A 19158-nucleotide genomic window follows, 5' to 3' on the forward strand; every position below is an offset into this window, starting at 1 on the left:
TGAGCTGGGGGGGTGCAGCAAGGTCCAGGAAGGGGGTCGGAGGAGGACACTATGCTCAAATGGGTGTTGCTCTTTCCTTTCGGGGAGCATAATACAGACATTTATTTATTTAGGGATTACTTTGATGTCATTCTCCATGCCCAGGATCTGACCTCTTACTTCTTTTCATGACAGAAGCCCCCTTAAATTAATTGAAATTTACTGCATTATTTGATAAAGTCGCATGGTATTTTTGTTTCCGAGAATGCTATGGAATTTTGAAGTCCCTATTATTATGTCCTTTACCAAAATGCATTCCTTTCTACGTTTGAAGTGACAGGAAGGCCAAGGGCTTGACTCTTTTATAGAAATGCCGCTGACCCCTCTCTTTGTAATAGGTAAATGTTCACCAGATAATTCATTGCAGTTAACAGATGCAGTATTGAATGTCTGTTCTGTGTGGGTCACAGTTGGTTTTACTTAATTTTCTCAGGGTCTCATCATCAGCTCACAGTCATCAGTGTGAACACTGGTCCAGAGAGGTTAATGACTCTCCGCTGTTGGCTGGTAATTGGCAACCGCGGGTCTAACTCCAGACACTATGTTCTCCCCCGCACGCCCTGCTGTCTCTGTGCAGTCCCCAGCCGCCCAGTTGATCCCCTGTTGGCTGATGTCATCCATTCCATGTTGACTTTTTCTTGTATTATTTGCTTTACTGTTCGTCATCTAAGGAAAACTCTAAAAGTCCAGCTTAGGAGAGGTGCTACATAGCTCAGAAAAGGACATGTCCTCTTGCCAGTTAGAATGGCACAGCTCCCAAGTAAAGTGGGTCAGACAGAGAAGGAGAAATACCATATGATGTCCCTTATATGAAAAATCTAAAGAGAAATGATACAAATGAACATATTACAAAATAGAAACAGACTCACAGACTTAGAGAATGAGTTTACAGTTGCTGGGCACGAACGAGAGGATGGGAAGAAGGGATCATTAGGGAGTTAGGGTTGGACATGTACACACATGGGCCTTGCTGGCCCTACTGTGTAGCACATGGAACTCTGCCCGATGTTAATATGGCAGCCTGGATGGGAGTGGAGTTTGGGGGAGAATGGATACATGTGTATGTGTGGCTGAGTCCCTTTGCTGTCCACACCTGAAATTATCACAACACTGTTAACAATACCCCAATATAAAGTTAAAAGTTAAAATGAGGCAGCAGCCTGGTCTTGCCTATGGCTCAGCTCAGCCATCATTCTGTCCAGAAGGCAAAGATTATCCCCTTCATCCAAAACTATCAGAAAAAGATTTAGTGAAGAAATTGATATTGCCCATAGAGTTAGAAAGGCCTAGGTTTTTTGTTTTTTTTTTTTTTCCCTTTAATTTATTGGGCTTAAATTTAATGTGATTTAGTCATGTTTGAGGCACTGGAGTTGTTTGCCTTTGGGAATCTGGCTAAGCTTGGACATCATAAATTAGCCTTTAAGCATAGATTTCACATTTAACTTTTAATGTCTTGTAAAGCCCTAAGTAAGTGATCATTTGAAAAGAAAATTGGCTAGTTTTATATATATATAAAATATTTATATATATATAAAATATTTCTCTAGTATGAGACTTTTTAGAAAGCAAAGAAAAAAATAAAATTTTTTTCCAAGCCAGAAATGCAGCGCACACTGCTAATAGCTTTTCAAATTGTGAAACAGCTGTCTGGTGGTCTTTAGTGAGCCTTAATCCTTATCTCTTTAAAGGAATGTTTGCTGCATTTGGCACAGTTCTTGGGAATAATTCCAGAACGCGGCTAATCTCTTCAAAAGAGTTCTCGAGGTCTTTGGGGAAAATTATGTAAGGCGCCTCATGTTTTCGTTTCTCCTGCTTCAGGCTTTTGCACTCATCCACGAACAACTGCTTTTTTAGTGACTTTCCCAGAGGCGTTCCTGTGTTATTTAGACTCAAAGCGTGAAGTTGGTGGCCTCTGGGAAGCTCCCTGCAGAGACAGGCTCCGTTTCAGGGGTGCATGTGGTGGTGGGGGACTGGACTCCCCAAACCAGGAGCAGCCCCTGCTCGAGACCCCAGGTAGCCCTGGGGTCTGGGGATTGCAGCCGCCGCAGCAGGAGGTTCCCTGTGGCTACTCTCTCAGCCTGCAGGCTCTGCTTAGGCCTCCTGGCCTCCCCACGCTCTCAGCAGGCTCCTGGGGTGTGTGCTTGCCCCTCAGGCTCCTGAAGGAGCGAATCTGGCAGGTGCAGGTGAACACCATCGTCCTGGGAGCTCCGCCTTTCCCGCTTGCCTGCTGAACAAATACTTGGGTATCTACAAGGTGCGAACCCACCATGGGGCAGACATGGGCGCAGCCCTTCCCTTCATGGAGCTCACAGTGCAGGGGGCGAGCTGTCAGGCCACTCAGACGCCGCACACCTGGACGCACCTGGTGACGGTCAGTCCCACCTGGGAGGACCCTCGGCTCTAAGGTGATGGTGCAGGAGCCGCAGGGAGGGTGGCCCCATCTGTGACCCGAGAGTCAGCCAGGGGAGGGCGAGCCCAAAGAGGGGGACGCCAGGAAGGAGAGTGTTCCGTGGCGTGGGGTGCTGACTGTGGTCCAGCCAGCCAGCACTGGCAGTGCCTGTGCACTTGGTCCCTGGGAAGTCTTTGATGGCTGTTTCAATGAGTGATGGAAACAGGGCCCATGTGACGGGGACATAGGAGGCTGTACAAGGGAAGGAGGGAGCTGACGGTAGGTCACTCGGTCCAGAGCCTGCCTCGACAGTGACCGTGGGGAGCATAGTCAGGGGAGGGGTCTCCTCCACACAGGAGAGGAACACCTGTCTGTTTGCAGGTTAAAGGGAACGATCCAGTTGAGACAGGCTGACTGTTTTATCTGAGAGGACAAGAGAATGGTGTCACGTAAGGTCTGTTGAAGGATCCAGAGAAGGGTTGCCCTCTGGTGGAGGCGGTGCCTGCTCCATGCCCCTCCAGGGCAGGGGCAGGCGAAAACCCGGGCATGTGCATCCAGTGGCCGGCAAGGGGCTCTCCTGTGAGGCTCTGTGTGTGTGTGGAGCACAAAGCACCACTCTCCCAGGTGAGACTGGACCCAGGCCCGCAGAGATTGGGCCAGCACGGACGTCTGAGGTTCTGTCATCAAGAGTGGAGGGGACAGGGGAGAAAACAGTGGGCTCCCGGGAGCACCAAGGGTCCAGCTGGATCAGTGGTCATGGTGAGCCTTGTTTTCATCTCCTGTGATGTCTATAGGGGCCTCTGTGCCACAAGACGTACCTAAACTGTGCCTGAAATGTGCAGCTTATGGTTGTTGTCATTCAGCCGCTCAGTTGTGTCCCACTCTTTGCAACCCTGTGGACTGCAGCATGCCAGACTTCCCTGTCCTTCATTATCTCTTGGAGTTTGCTCAAACTTATGTTCATTGAGTCAGTGATGCCATCCAACCGTCTCATCCTCTGTCGTCCCCTTCTCCTCCCACCTTCAATCTTTCCCAGCATCAGGGTCTTTTCCAATGAGTTGGCTCTTCGCATCAGGTGGCCCAAGTATTGGAGCTTCAGCTTCAGCTTCAGCATCAGTCCTTCCAGTGAATATTCAGGGTTGATTTCCTTTAGGATTAAAGTCCTTTAAAAGGATGACTGTCTGTGTTAATAACATGAGAATAATTTTAAAGGAATATAAATACATTTTATTAAAAAAATTTTTTTTATTGGAGGCTAATTGCTTTACAGTGTTGTGATTGTCTCTGCCATACATAAACTCAGATCATTCATAGTTATATATATGTGTATATATATATATATATCCCCCACCTTGAGGCTCCCTCCCCTCACCCTGTTCCACCACTCTGGGTCATCACAGAGCGCCAGGCTGGGCTCCCTGTGTTATACAGCAGCTTCCAGCTAGGTATCTCTTTTTTACATGGTAGTGTATTTATGTTGGGCTTCCCAGGTGGCACTACTGGTAAAGAGCCCACCTGCCAATGCAGGAGACGAAGAGGTGAAGGAAGATCCCTTGGAGGAAGGCATGGCAACCCACTCCAGTATTCTTGCCTGGAGAATCCCATGGACAGAGGAGCCTGTCCTCAGGGGTTTAGCACAGGCCGTGGCTCAGAGACTAGCAGTGAGTGTGGGAACCTGGACGGGGCATAAGGAGAGATGGAGGGAGCTTCGGCTGTCTGTTCTCCGCAGCTCAGATTTGTGACCAAGAGTGTCTCGGTGGCAGCGTGCATTCCTTATAAACTGATTTAGAAAACTAGAAGGAAGTTTATCCAACCCCCTGCCTTCCAACTGTATATATTGGCCCAGTCTTAAGTCCTCAGACCCTGGCATCCAAAAGCAGCTGAGGGTGGGACACAGCCTGGAACCAGCGAGAAGTCTGGGCACCCTTTCCTCTGGCCCAAAGCACCGTGCCCGCAGCCCAGCCAACATGAGCTTTAAGCTTCCCTGCCCCTGAAGAATGGTGGGTGTGTGAATCTTCATTCACGCCCAGGCTCTGCCTTGGACTGCAGATGTTACCTCAGGTAAGTCAGCTCACCACTTTGAGCCTCCCCTTGCCCCTTGGGAAATAGGGATAACCGTGCCATGTTGGCAGAGGGGAGATAGATACAAACGGGATTGCATCCAGGAGCGCCAGCCTTCTTCCCAACGATGACTGCACCTGGCCTGCCGTGCCACGGCCCCGCCCGCCTAGGTGTGCCCTGTGTGGGAGGTGGCGGCTGGGAGCTGCCCTATGCGGGGAGGGTCCCAGATGCAGCTGGCTTCAGTCCTCCCCTAGCCCTGGGGGGCGGGGGGTGGGGGGTTGAGGGTTACCTGGATGGGGCTGCAGAGGACTTCTGTGCTTGGTGACCTGGATGGCCAGAACACCAGACCGCCCGCTTTCCTCTGCCCCTTGGCCCAAAGCCCTACACCCGCTGCCCAACCAGCTCAAGGTTTTTTAAGCTCCCCTCCCACTGGCAGAATGATGGGTGTGTGAACATCATGGATTAGTCCACCCAGAGCATTCTAATTTGTGAGGATGGAGCTGCAGGTAAATAAAGGCACCCTTTCCACAGAAACCCCTGCTCCACCCTTTGATAAGGGGCAGCTGTTTACAGCATTAGGAGAAGCACAGAAAAACACAAGAAATTTTAGAACTACTTCCTGCCCTGGGCCTGATAAGAAATGCAGGATTGGAGTGATTTCCTTTAAGCAGTGTTTACTTAATTTGGAACAAACACTGTGGTTGGAACAAATGGTTTTGAAAACATTCAAAGCGGTTTTTATTTAAGGGTGTTTAACCGAGATGTTTGCTTTGTCCTTGGGGGCTTAGTAAAACAAGCCACGTGATTCCTAGGAGATAAGCCATCAGATAAGTCGCCCTGTGGGGGAGACGGGAGGTCTCGAGCTGTGCTGACCCGTGGCGCTGTAGGATTTAACGTGACTTCGTCCTCCACCAGTAAAGCATTTCATTGTTAAAGGCTGACTGTTTTCCAAAGGAAACTCAAACCATCTTCTAAATAAATGTAATTTCAAAATAAACTTTAAAAAGAACTCGTTGCTCATGGGGCTTCCCTGGTGGCTCAGTGGTGAAGAAACTGCCTACCAACACAGGAGACGTGGGTTCGATCCCTAGGTCGGGAAGCTCCCCTGAAGGAGGAAGTGGCAACCCATTCCAGTATTCTTGTCTGGGAAATCCCACAGACAGAGGAGCCTGGCAGGCTATGGCCCACAGTGTCCCAAAGAGTCAGACATGACTTAGCAACTAAACAACAACTCATTTGCTCATTTAGTGGATAATTTTTTTAGGTTTAGTAGGAAAAGACGAAGGGGAGATCATCGTAAACAAAACATTTCCAGCATTGACACATATAGAACAAAATTACAGTATTCTGATGGTCTTTTCATTCTTTGTTCTATCTATACTACTGATTTTTTTTTAAATAGGTGTAATTATGCTGTACACAGTTATGTAACTTTTTCCCACTTGAGATGTATATTCATATACTAATCATTACTTCAGTGATATTTTTGAGTAAGTGCTGCGGACTTCAGACTTGAGGTGGACTTCAGGGCTGTTGCCACACACACTGCTCTGTCCACACGGGCGGGAGCCCATCCCCAAGTGTGCAAGTGGATTGATGCCCACAGGTGCTTATGTGTGCAAAGGCATATCTTTCGTATCTTTCTCTCTTTCTTTCTTTCTCATATCTTTCTTTCTTCCTCATATCTTTCTCTCTTGACCTGTGGTGCTAAATTGTTTTAAATAAGGGTGCCTGGTAAACACCTCTTAAAGAAAACCAATTTAAAAGGAGGGCTTCCGTGGTAGCTCAGATGATAAAGAATCTGCCTGCAATGCAGGTAGACCCAAGTTCGATCCTTGGGTGGGGAAGAACCCCTGGAGAAGGAAATGGCAGCCCACTCCAGTATTCTTGCCTAGAGAATCCCATGGACAGAGGAGCCTGGCAGGCTGCAGTCCACAGGGTCACAAAGAGTCAGACACGACTGAGCGACCAACACTTCCTTTCAACTTAAGAGGAAACAAATGGGGAGTGTTCTGAAATTGATACCCGTGTGGGTTTTCAGGTTGCCTGTGGTGGAGAGCAGGTGACTTTAGCCGCTACCTGTGTTCAGCTGAACCCCTGAGGATCAGAAGTCAGTTCCTGCTACCTCCTTGCCCCCAGGACTCTTCATTCAGACACTCAGCACTCACTGAATCTGATCAGAGTGATGTAGAATGAGGTGCAGAGAGATGTATATAATCCAAAAGATTTATAGCAAAGCCATGTGCTTCAGAAGCATCACGTGGTGTTGTTGCATCTGTGTGTTTCCCGTTCCTGCAGGAGAGAGTTCTTCTCCTGAGTTTGTTCATACTTAGTGGCCTGACTTTGCAGAGAACTTGCTAGATCCTCTGCCGGACAGGCCCACAAAGCCACCCTGTGCTGATTACGGGTTCAGTTTACACGGGATGTTCTCGGAGTCTGTGGTCCTCAGGCCAAGAGTCCAAGTGTCGGGCGGGAGACTGGCGCCCTGGCTCCTATGGGTGTGCCCTGTATGGGGGCTCTTTTCAGGGCAGACAGGCGCTCCCGGGGCCTCCTGAACAGTAGGGAAGGGCAGCTTCTTCAAGATGCGGCTCTGTCCTGTTCACAGAACAGGGCGAGGAGGAGGAGGACAGGGCGATCAGAGAAAACAGCCCTGGCTCCCGGAGCAGACTGCAGAGCGGCCCCCAGGCATCCGGAGCATGCTCCCTGCACTGCCCACTTGTTAGAGTCGCTGGTTCTGGGAAGTGCTCTCTTCTCTTTGTTCATCTTTCCCCAGTTTCCTGCTTTCCTCCCTTTCTCTTTCTCAGTTCCTTGTGATTTCCTTACTTATTGACAAACAAGCTAACAGAGTGGACATGGAAAGTGGTTTACATGGGAACCAAGAGGTGAAAATCCACGAGGGCACCCTGCATGGTCCCCGCACCAGGGCTTGGCCCCAGGATACCCTGAGGGGTCCACGGAGGCTTTTCTGTGGACGATGCTCTGCCAGCTCCACCCGCCGGGCAGAGGGCAGGAAACGGGGGCAGCTACGGCAGGCAGAGATGCTCAGACGCAGGAGGAGAGCAGGGTGGCTTGTGCATCCAACCTGGGGGTGGGGACCCTAGACAGAGCACCCAGCATGCTCCAACTTCGTACAGACGGATCCCTGGGTTATCTGATACCACCTGCTACAGTCATTGCAGTTTTCATTATTACTCTGGACCCAGGAGGGGTGGGGAAGGGGAGACCCAGTCACATTGGTTGGAATCTATTCCTGAAAACAGAAAGCTGCTCTCCTTTCTTTGAAATGATTTCCATCACACATAGTTAATCTGGGTTTTTTTAAATGCAGATTTGCTGCTCGGGTAAGCAACTGTTTTCTAAAGATACGTTGAAAATCTGTCATAGCAAATGGCTTGTTTTCCAAGAATGTTGAGAAAACAGTGGGGCAGCTTTAATGTCTTGGCTTCTTTAGAGAAAGAAGTGCTTGGTGAATGCAGCCGCTTTGAGTGATTATTTAGCTATTTCAAATATTTGCCTTTCCTTGGCCCTAGTTTCATTAAAGTTAACAAAAATCAAGACATTTTAAGAGAAAAATGTTTCTTAGACTCACGTGCTCTACATGCATGCTTTTCTCCCAATATAAAATGCCCAAGTGTCTGTCAGCCATGGTTCCACATAAGGAGAAGAAAAGCAAAGAACAGTCTGAATGCTGTCCCCGGGTCCCTGGACCATGTTCCCTGACCCTGGAGATGCTTCAAGAGCTTGTCTGCTGGCCGCAGCCTGGAGGCAGGGGAGTCCTGAACTTGAGGTGCCGAAGGCTTTGATCCAGCCCCTCGAGAACAGGAGCACCTGATCCTTACTCAGTCGGCTGTAAATCCAACTCCTTGGCCTTTCTCTGCAGTCTCTTTTAGACATTAAAGTCAATGAGCTGGTTTAAATATTTACTCACCAAGAAACAGGTTGTAGTTTGTTAAAGGCCATCACTAAATTAAATGAGTGTTAGATTAAGTACAGTTTATTTTAAAAATATAAAATCCGGCAGGCCTGTTTCATTAAGTCATGGACTTTTGCAAAGGGAGCAGTGATTTGTGTGTGTACCCATTAAATGCTTAAAATAAAAAAGCGTGGCGTAAAGCGACCTCACGGTGCATGCCAGACCCAATGCAGAGACTGTCAGAGATTGAGCTTAGCAACGACTCCATCCCTCAGAGCTGAGCGTCTGTCCTCGGGAGGAGGTGTGTGAGCTCTGTCCTCTGGGGGCCACATCCCAAGGGCGACTGGAATAAGCGTAGCTGCACCCACAGAGGGGGTCCTTTTGTCTCTAAACCTGCGTGTGTATCCAGCCCCTTCGCACACCAGCTCTTGACCAGGAACATCATTGGAGGAGCATCACTTTGAGGAGGGAAAGAAGAGGAGAGCCCCAGGAGAGTTTAAAGCAGCAAGTGGGTCTTGAGTCCTGGAGGGAACCACTCTCCCTGTGCTTCTCTCGGCCTGCACCACCCCCACGTCACTGCAAAGAAGCAGCCACAGCAGAGACGCCCCAGTCGGCCCCACTTCTCCAGGCCAGCTCCAGGACCAGGAGTGAGGGTGTTTTAATTTTAAACTTAAGAAAGAAATCAAAACAATACTTGAGGTGGAGTCATCCTACTTGAAAAAGAGTTAGACCATACACAAAGCTGAGCGCTGAAGAATCAATGCTTTTGAATTATGGCATTGGAGAAGACTCTTGAGAGTCCCCCAGATTCTGATCTGAAGAATAAGATGCAGCAAGTTTCTCTCTGACTTCTAATGCTCGTTAGCACTGAAAGGACATAACTGTCTTACCCTATCATCTCCAAATTAATGCCAGCCAGTCTCTATGGGAGCTTGCTTTTGAGTCCTAGTCCCAGTCCTTAACTGCCAGACAAGTTATTTAGGTGATCTGTGTCCCAGTCTTTCATGAACCAGTTGAAGATTCTCACAGTTTTTAAAATTAATTTTACCTGTTTCTCTCATTTACTTTATCCAATTTTGGTTGTGCTGCGTCTTCACTGCTGCATGGGCTTTCTCTAGTTGCAGCAAACAGGGGCTACTCTCTGGCTGAGGTACGTGGGCTTCTCATTGCGGTGGCTTCTCTCGTCGTGGAGCACGGGCTATAGGGAGAGAGGGCTTCAGTAGTTGTGACACATGGGCTTATCTGCACTGTGGCATGTGGGGTCTTTCTGGACCAGGAATTGAACTATGTCCCTTGCATTGGCAGCAGATTTTTAACCGCTGGACCATCAGGGAAGAAGCCCTGAGCACCTGTGTGCTCAAGTCCTGTCCAACTCATCACGATCCCACGGACTGTAGCCCACCAGGCTCCTCTGTCCATGGGATTCTCCAGGCAAGAATATTGGAGTGGGTTGCCATGACCTCCTCCAGGGGATCTTCCTAACCCAGGGATCGAACTCCAGATTCTCACAATTGTAAAACAGGAAATAAAGCCTTGGTTGAAGTCCTAAATCTGCAGCACATTCCAAACCTCAAGACATATGGGCTCTTTCTGACCTAACCCAGACTTGGGTTCTTCACCAGAAGTTCTGTCAGCTGTAAGATTATGAATAAATTAAGAGCAAGGTTGATTCTGCTAGAACAGGGATGGCAAGAAACACAGTCTACATCCAGGTTTTCTCCTCAGTTTAGGCCCCGCCGTGCTAAACTGGGCAGAGACATACACATTTTTCTTTTCTTAGTAAGAAGTTAATGGGTCGAAGTAACTTGAGTTTTATCGTCTTAGAATCATTTCACAGTACTACTACTACTACTAAGTCGCTTCAGTCGGGTCCGACTCTGTGCGACCCCATAGACGGCAGCCCACCAGGCTCCGCCGTCCCTGGGATTCTCCAGGCAAGAACACTGGAGTGGGTTGCCATTTCCTTCTCCATTCACAGTACTGCAGTGAGGTAAATAAGAATTATCCACTCTACTAATAACAGGGAAGCTGATGATTCCAGGAGCCAGAGTTCTTAGGTGCAAGCGTGCCAAGCTGGACGCTGCTTTTCCCGTAGATGAGGTCGAATGAACAAGGTTCCTTCCAAGGGAATGCGGAGTCCTGGGCCCCCAGTGCAGCCTGGCACTGCAGGGGTTAAGCGGAGTCCTGTTCGGGAACAAGGAGGGCAGGGGCCCAAGTCTCATGTCTTTGTTCCAGTTCCCAGATGGCAACCCCATCCGTTAGTCCCAGTTGAGGCAAAACTATTTTTGAGCCTGTGTATCCTTCAGCACAGATGGTCGAGGCCGTAATAATGTGTTTCTTTTATGGTGTCTTTTCTGTTTCTTGGTGTGGAAGTTTCAAAGCTTCATTGTTTCATCGGTCAAATAAACACAGTGAGACCTTCTGGGACTGGGGGATAATAAAAAGAAGAAAAACATCCTTGAAAGCAGGGAAAAAAAAATGCTTTTTATTGTATCTACAGAGAAATGCTATAGACAGGCTGCTGCCATTTTATGGCTTATGATTTTTTCAGTATTAATTATGATGTTTATCATAATTAAAATACCAGACAGTTATTTATAATGCACCCACTGCCAAATGTAAAGTGACGAGCTTGCTCTGGGTGTCATGTCACAGACTTTCTCTGAACGGCACAAGCGGTGGAAGTCGTCAGTCGACCCTGTGGTTGAATGGTGGGCAGTGCTGGCCTGGGGTTCGCCTCCCTGCCCCTCCAGCCGCTCTCCTTTGGCAGTCACCTGCTCTGCCCTTTCTTCTTTTTGTTCCCCATAAAGACATGCATGATCATATCTGGCTCAGTCCTGGTGGGGAATAGATCTCCAGGCCAAGTAGTCTGGAAGCAAGATGAAGAAGAGCAGAAACCAAGTTTAGTTAAGTCATTAACCGAGTCTCAGCATCTGGGACCTGCAGCCCGGCTGGGAACAGGTCCCCTGCCAGGACTTTCCTGCCCAGGGCTATTTCTGCTCACTGGGTTTGGCCTTCAGGATGCTCCCCCTGACCTCAGCCTTCCAGGTCCCTTCTATCCCCAAGCCTCCCGGGATGCCTTTCCATCTGCTGGGAGCCTGAGGCCCTCATCCATCATCTCAGCCCCTCTCTTAACACCTCTGCTGACCCCTTTGCCTGCCCGACCTCCTGTCACAGTTGCTCCAGGCCCATCGCTGGGCCCCCGAGGGCCTTTGAATCCTGTTTTTGTTTGGTTTTATTGTTGCATTTCTGTTGGCACACCTGAGGACACACATATCTTAAAGCATAGAAGACTATTTGTCTTGTCCATCTATAATTTTCTTTTGTCCCGCTGAGAAAAAAATACAGCTGTTCAGTTCAGTGCCTTATGAATATGGTTAATTTTCATTTTCTGGATAGAAGCGTTGATGTTTTGTACTAAGAAATGAGATCCAAACCAAACCTGGGCTTCCCAGGTGGCGCTCGTGGTAAAGAACTGGCCTGCCAATGCAGGAGACAATGAGACGCAGGTTCGATTCCCAAGCTGGGAAGATCCCCTGGAGGAGGGCATGACAACCCACTCCAGTATTCTTGCCTGGAGAATCCCATGGACAGAGGAGCCTGGCGGGCTACTGTCCAAAGGGTTGCAAAGAGTCGGACACAACTGGAGTGACTTAGCATGCATGCACATACAAACCAAATTTAAAGAAACAAAACACAGGAAAGCTTCCCACTCCCGATGGTAGCAGTCGTGGACAGCGGCATGAGCATCCGTGGCCGGCACACGCAGGGACGCAGGCCCAGCAGAGACGCAGCTTGCTTCCCAGCTGCCCCTCGCCCCTCCGGCCAGCACCACGCCGGGGCTCAGTGAGCCCACCAGGGTGGGCTGTGCGCCCATGGCCCCTCAGGGCTCTCGGCCAGCAACAGTGAAAGCTGGTGGCTTTCAGTCCACTGCAGCCACTGCTACAAACAGAGCAGCCCCTGAGGGACCAATTCTGGCAGCAGGGCGGGGTCTGTGGGGAGCAGGTGAGTGGGAACCAAGTGGAGGCTGGTGGGAGAAAAGGATAGAGACCTGGGGATCTGGAAAGAGGACTCTCAATGCAGTGCGCACCCTGCTGGATGAGAAGGAACATCCTAAAATCATGATTTTCTGGCCATTGAAAGACAAAGTGCTCATTATTGTGGGCAGACTGAATGATGTTACTGTGGCTTTACACCTTGGAACAAAACAGATCACTGCTGGTGGATACTGTGCTACTTGTTAGGTGGCTGAGAGCCCATCAACTCACTAGACATCTTGGATGTGTTCTCATGGGCGAGCATGCTGCTGGTGGCAGATGGAGCGGTGGGACGCTTGGGTGCTGCCCCACTCTCAGGAGGAAGGCGATTGGCTGCCCAGGATTTTGTTCAAACACTACAGGGGCCCGTTTACGTAGTTGGACGAGGTTTACAGTGGAAACGCAGCCTCATTTGGACGGGGAACCAAGCCCTTGTCTGCATACACCAAGGAGAGACTTGGTGAATTCTGCTCGATTTTTTTAAATCAGTTTTTGCAACCATGCAGGTTAGTGATTGAAGTCAGAGATTGTAGTTGTTGTGTAGCTGTGTTGGTGAGAATGTGAGCCTGCCGCATTCCTCTGTAAGTTCACACCGTCAACTTATTGTAAACACACGCATCACCAACTTCCTGACCCTGAAGTGTCCCCAGGTGGGAGTGAAAGTGACACTCAGGTAAAAGGTCCCACGTTAAGATGAAACATCCCCGACATTGGGGGGACTTTCCCGTCAGTCAGTGTGTCTTTCTGGTTGTAAATGCTGTGCTGGCCGGGTGGTGGTCCGGCCTGCTTCCTCTTCTCTATCTCCCCTTCACCCCTCTTCTTCTCAGGTAGGAGGGTCTCTCTTCCCATGCTGAGACCCACGGCTTTGAAGATGCACACTGAGCATCACCATCCACCCTCAGGAATGAATTAAGTCAAATTTCCTTGTCCACCAAGACAGTTATCACACATTCATGGAACTGGCCTTTTTTTCTGCTGTAATTTCACAGTGAGGCCGACCATCTAAATATTGGTAGTAGAACCAGGCAAATATATACATGAGAAAGTAGTTTTCATTTCTATTAATCATCTTCTATTGAATAGCCTTACAAATAGCTGAGAAAAGAAAAGAAGCCAAAGGCAAAGGAGAAAAGGAAAGATTTAGCCATTTGAATGCAGAGGTCCAAAGAATAGCAAGGAGAGATAAGAAAGCCTTCCTCAGTGATCAATCCAAAGAAATAGAGGAAAACAATAGAATGGGAAAGACTAGAGATCTCTTCAAGAAAGTTAAAGATACCAAGGGAACATTTCATGCAAAGATGGGCTCAATAAAGGACAGAAACGGTATGTACCTAACAGAAGCAGAAGATATTAAGAAGAGGTGGCAAGAATACAAAGAAGAACTATACAAAAAAGATCTTCATGACCAAGGTAACCATGATGGTGTGATCACTCACCTATAGCCAGACACCCTGGAATGTGAAGTCAAGTGGGCCTTAGGAAGCATCACTACAAACAAAGCTAGCAGAGGTGATGGAATTCCAGTCGAGCTATTTCAAATCCTGAGAGATGATGCTGTGAAAGTGCTGCACTCAATATGCCAGCAAATTTGGAAAACTCAGCAGTGGCCACAGGACTAGAAAAGGTCTATTTTTATTCCAATTCCAAAGAAAAGCAATGCCAAAGAATGCTCAAACTACCATGTAATTGAACTCATCTCACACGCTAGCAAAAGAATGCTCAAAATTCTCCAAGCCAGGCTTTAATAGTATGTGACCGTGAACTTCCAGATGTTCAAGCTGGATTTAGAAAAAGCAGAGGAACCAGAGATCAAATTGTCAACATCCATTGGATCATCAGAAAAGCAAGAGAGTTCCAGAAAAACGTCTACTTCTGCTTTAATGACTATGCCAAAGCCTTTGCCTGTGTGCATCACAACAAACTGTGGGAAATTCTTAAAAAGAGAATTTTTACCTTACCTGCCTCCTGAGAAATCTGTATGCAGGTCAAGAAGCAACAGTTAGAACTGGACATGGAACAACAGACTGGTTCCAAATTTGGAAAGGAGTATGTCAAGTCTGTATATTGTCACCCTGCTTATTTAACTTTTATGCAGTGTATATCATGGGAAATGCTGGACTGGATGAAGCACAAGCTGGAATCAAGATTGCTGGGAGAAATATCAATAACTTTATATATGCAGATGACACCACCCTTATGGCAGAAAGTGAAGAAGAGCTAAAAAGCCTCTTGATGAAAGTGTAAGAGGAGAGTCAAAAAGTTGGCTTAAACCTCAACATTCAAAAAACTAAGATCATGACATCTGGTCCCATCACTTCATGGCAAATAGATGGGGAAACAATGGAAGCAGTGAGAGACTTTATTTTCTTGGGCTCTAAAATCACTGCAGATGGTGACTGCAGCCATGAAATTAAAAGACCCTTGCTCCTTGGAAGAAAAGCTATGACCAACCTAGACAGCATATTCAAAAACAGAGACATTACTTTGCCAACAAAGGTCCATCTGGTCAAAGCTATGGTTTTTCCAGTAGTCATGTGAGAGTTGGACTGCAAAGAAAGCTGAGCACTGAAGAATTGATGGTTTTGAACTGCAGTGTTATAGTAGACTCTTGAGAGTCCCTTGGACTGCAAGGAGATCAAACCAGTCAATCCTCAAGGAAATCAGTCCTGAATATTCATTGGAAGGACTGATACTTTGGCCACCTGATGTGAAGAACTAACTCATTGGAAAAGACCCTGATGCTGGGAAAGATTGAAGGTGGGAAGAGAAGGGGACGACAGAGGATGAGATGGATGGTATCATCAACTCAAGCTCCGGGAGTTGGTGATGGACAGTGAGGCCTGGTGCGCTGCAGTCCATGGGGTCACAAAGAGTTAGATGCAACTGAGCAACTGAACTGAACTGACTTGATCTCCTATCAATGCCCTCTTTCGTATGTAATTTAAGTTTATGACACTATTTATGCTTAATGTCTATTTGTATTTATCTGTCACTAAGTTGGTAATGGGCCTTCCCTAGTAGCTAAGCTGGTAAAGAATCCTCCTGCAATCCAGGAGACCCCAGTTCAATTCCTGGGTTGGGAAGATCCCCTGGAGAAGGGATAGACTACCCACTCCAGTATTCTTGGGCTTCCTTGGTAGCTCAGTAGGTAGAGAATCTGCCTGCAAGGTGGGAGACCCGAGTTCAGTCTCTGGGTTGGGAAGATCCCCTGGAGGAAGGCATGGCAACCCACTCCAGTATTCTTGCCTGGAGAATCCCCATGGACAGAGGAGCCTGGCAGGTTATCGTCAATAGGTTCGCAAAGAGCCAGACGTGACTGAAGTAACTTAGCATGCATGCACGCACATGTAGGTAATAAGGCCAAACCATGGTCTTAGTGTTCAAGAAGCTAAAAGGGAAAGAAGCATACTATTTTCATTTATTCATCCCAAATCCCGTACAAACACTGTTTAATAATAGCCTTTGAGGAAGACTTAGAAATTTTGGACAAACATCATAGTCAGTTGTGACTCTCACCTGGAGCCTCATTTACTCAGAATTCCCCACCAGTGTCTTTAAGGAGCAGCAAATACAGGTCCTATGGCTTGTCTGCCTGCCATGTCCCTCCTGCTCTGTATTCTCCAAGCTGTCTTTGTGCCTGACAATTAATATTTTTATGTTTTGCCTGAAGTTTTTTCCTACAGGCTCTTCTTAGTAATAGCTTTACCATTTTATTCACAGTATTCCAAGAGGTTGACTTACTTTGCTCGTGGTTGTTCTTTGGGCAACATTGCTTAATGTTACTTTGGGCAATCGTATGGCGGGAGGGACCCTTTGAGACACTTAGCTAAAAGTAGTGGCAGCTGTGTCTTTTGTAAGAAACCTAAACTTCTGGGGAGAATTCTGTTGGTTTTCTTCACTGTGCACTTCCCTGCCCTCCAGGGCCATGTGATGAGGACACAGGCTATCCCATCAGGGTGCTCAGTGGCCTGCCTGCTACATAGGTGGTTTCACTTGGTTTAAGAGACCATCCAGATTCCGCCATAATAACAATTAGAATATAACGTCTGATTCTGAATAATAATAGGAGAAAGGATGGCTAATTCAGGAAGTTCGCTGTGGGAGGTTCCAAGATGACCCTCTGTGTGTGCATCACTTCCTTCAGGTCTCACAGACCTTCAGGTAGATACTTTTATTTCCTGGCTTTACTGATAAGGAAACTGAAGTCGTCATTTGCTGGTTGGTGACACAGCTAGTAAGTGGCTGAGCCAGGATTCAAACCCAGAGTCTGACAACAAAGCTCTTAACCAAGAGTGTGCAGCACCTTGCAGTATATTTTAGAGCCAGGAAAAGAGGGAAGGAAAAAAGGATAAAGACCCCAGATGTCCACATGCCGCACTTGGGCCCGTGGAGGGAGGCTTCTGCCTATCCTTTTAAAATTTGAGCTCTGATCCTTCAGCAGCAAAGTGCTTACATTCATCAGCCTACAGCGCTTCCAGTTCAAGCAACAGCCCCTGACAGGCTGCCCAGGAGAAAAAGCCGCAAGTTTGCTATTTTAATTTTCACTCAGTAGAATCAGGTTCGTGTAAACACAGCATGCATGAGCTCTCTACATATGAGCCGATTACCACCAGGCTCTGCTAGTTGTTTGTTATTCTGTATGTTAACTTATCTGAAGGGCCACTGCCACTGTCTTCTGCTCCGCCATCAGGAGGCCTGCTCAAGTGTGATAGTCGCTCAGTCGTGTCCGAAACTTCTTTTTGACCCCATGAACTGTAGTCCACCAGGCTCCTCTGCCCATGAAGTTCTCCAGTCAAGAATACTGGAGTGGGTTTCCATTCCCTTCTCCAGGGGAATCTTCCCTACCCCGGGATTGAACCCAGGTCTCCCCCATTGCAGACTGATTCTTTACCGTCTGAGTCACCAGGGAAGTCTCAGGAGACCTAATCATAAGCAATTGTTTTTCTGTGTAATCAAAATACTGATATTGCATTCTTATCTTTAACCCTTTGATTGGTAATAACATTCTGTCGCTTCCAAACTCTTAACAGTCAATTACCTATTTCGGCATTTGGTCCAATCACAACATGGCAAATAGATGGGGAAACAGTGGAAACAGTGACAGACTTGATTTTTGGGAGCTCCAAAATCAATGCAGATGGTGACTGCAGCCATGAAATTAAAAGATGCTTGCTCCTTGGAAGAAAAGTTATGACCAACCTAGACAGCATATTAAAAAGCAGAGACATTACTTTGCCAACAAAGGTCCATCTACTCAAAGCTATGGTTTTTCCAGTAGTCATGTATGGATATGAGAGTTGGACTATAAACAAAACTGAGCACCAAAGAATTGATGCTTTTGAACTGTGGTGTTGCAGAAGACTCTTGCGAGTCCCTTGGACTGCAAGAAGATCCAACCAGTCAATCCTCAAGGAAATCAGTCCTGAATATTCATTGGAAGGACTGATGCTGAAGCTGAAACTCCAGTACTTTGGCCACCTGATGGGAAGAACTGACTCATTGGAAAAGACCCTGATGCTGGGAAAGATTGAAGGCAGGAGGAGAAGGGGGTGACAGAGGATGAGATGGTTGGATGGCATCACCGACTTGATGGACGTGAGTTTGAGTAAGCTGTGGGAGTTGGTGATGGACAAGGAAGCCTGGCATGCTGCAGTCCATGGGGTTGCAAAGAGTCGGACATGACTGAGTGATTGAACTGACTGACCACTGACTTTAGTTAAGATTTTCTAAGAGCAGAGATAAAGTTGGAGATAACAACTAATGGGCATGTGGTTTAAAGAAGTTTCTGCTTTTCTAAACACATACCTCTTCTAGGGTAAGAAATTCAGGAAAAAATATTTTCATAAAAGCTTTCCATAAGGCAATAAAGGGCTTTGATTCATATCACCAGTGTTTTCATTGCAAGATTTGGACTTTCCGTCTTTAATTCAAAAGATAATAATGGAATAATTGGAACCATTTTGGAGTATTGGCTATAATCATCTTTTTTTAATGTCTCATAATACAGGGTAATATTTATTAATAATCTAAATTGCTTCCCAGGCGGCACAGTGGTAGAGAACCTGCCTGCCAATACAGGGAGACATGGGTTCAGTCCCTGGGTTGGGAAGATCCCCTGGAGAAGAAAATGGCAATCCACCCCAGTACTCTTGCCTGGGAAATCCCATGGACAGAGGAGCCTAGCGGGCTACAGTCCATGGGGTCAGAAATAAGAGGATATGACTAAGCAACATGAGCACTTGCACTTACAAAAGAAAGACTCTGTGTATAAGATTGTGAGAATAGACAAAAATGTGAAGGATGTGTATGCTTTCAATTTAAGAGTGAATAGAATTATGTCCACCACCCTCCCCCTCTTCAGCTTCAAGAAGAACAGTTTGCATTTTTTCATGGTTTCCTCCCAACATGCATGGTAAAGGCTGAGAATAGCGATAGAGCAGTGGTGGGCAGGCAGCCCAGAGGGAAACAGAAATTGATGGAGGCAGAATGGCAGATGGCGTGAGGGCTCAGAGGTCCTCCGTGGGGGTCTTCCGCTCTCCTGCTCTCAGTAACCTGGGGAACCATCATCCCATAGTCTCATAATCAGGGACCCATCCTGACACCGTGGGGTACCCTGGGTTTCTTTGGTTCCGCAGGCTTGCGGCTTTTACGTATTGCTTTATTTATCCTCGGTGATTCACCCAACTTGAGCAATTGGGAAGCAGAGACACAAAAGTTTA

At 47.4% G+C, this 19158-nt stretch overlaps 1 protein-coding gene across 7 annotated transcripts in view; it reads left to right on the forward strand.

Moving 5' to 3' along the window:
* Positions 1 to 19158, forward strand: part of TNFRSF19 (TNF receptor superfamily member 19) — an 89796-nt gene that overhangs the window by 53196 nt on the left and 17442 nt on the right. The window lies entirely within an intron of this gene.

Source organism: Bubalus bubalis, chromosome 13 (genome assembly GCF_019923935.1).
Source record: "Bubalus bubalis isolate 160015118507 breed Murrah chromosome 13, NDDB_SH_1, whole genome shotgun sequence".
NCBI classification, from domain to species: Eukaryota; Metazoa; Chordata; class Mammalia; order Artiodactyla; family Bovidae; genus Bubalus; species Bubalus bubalis.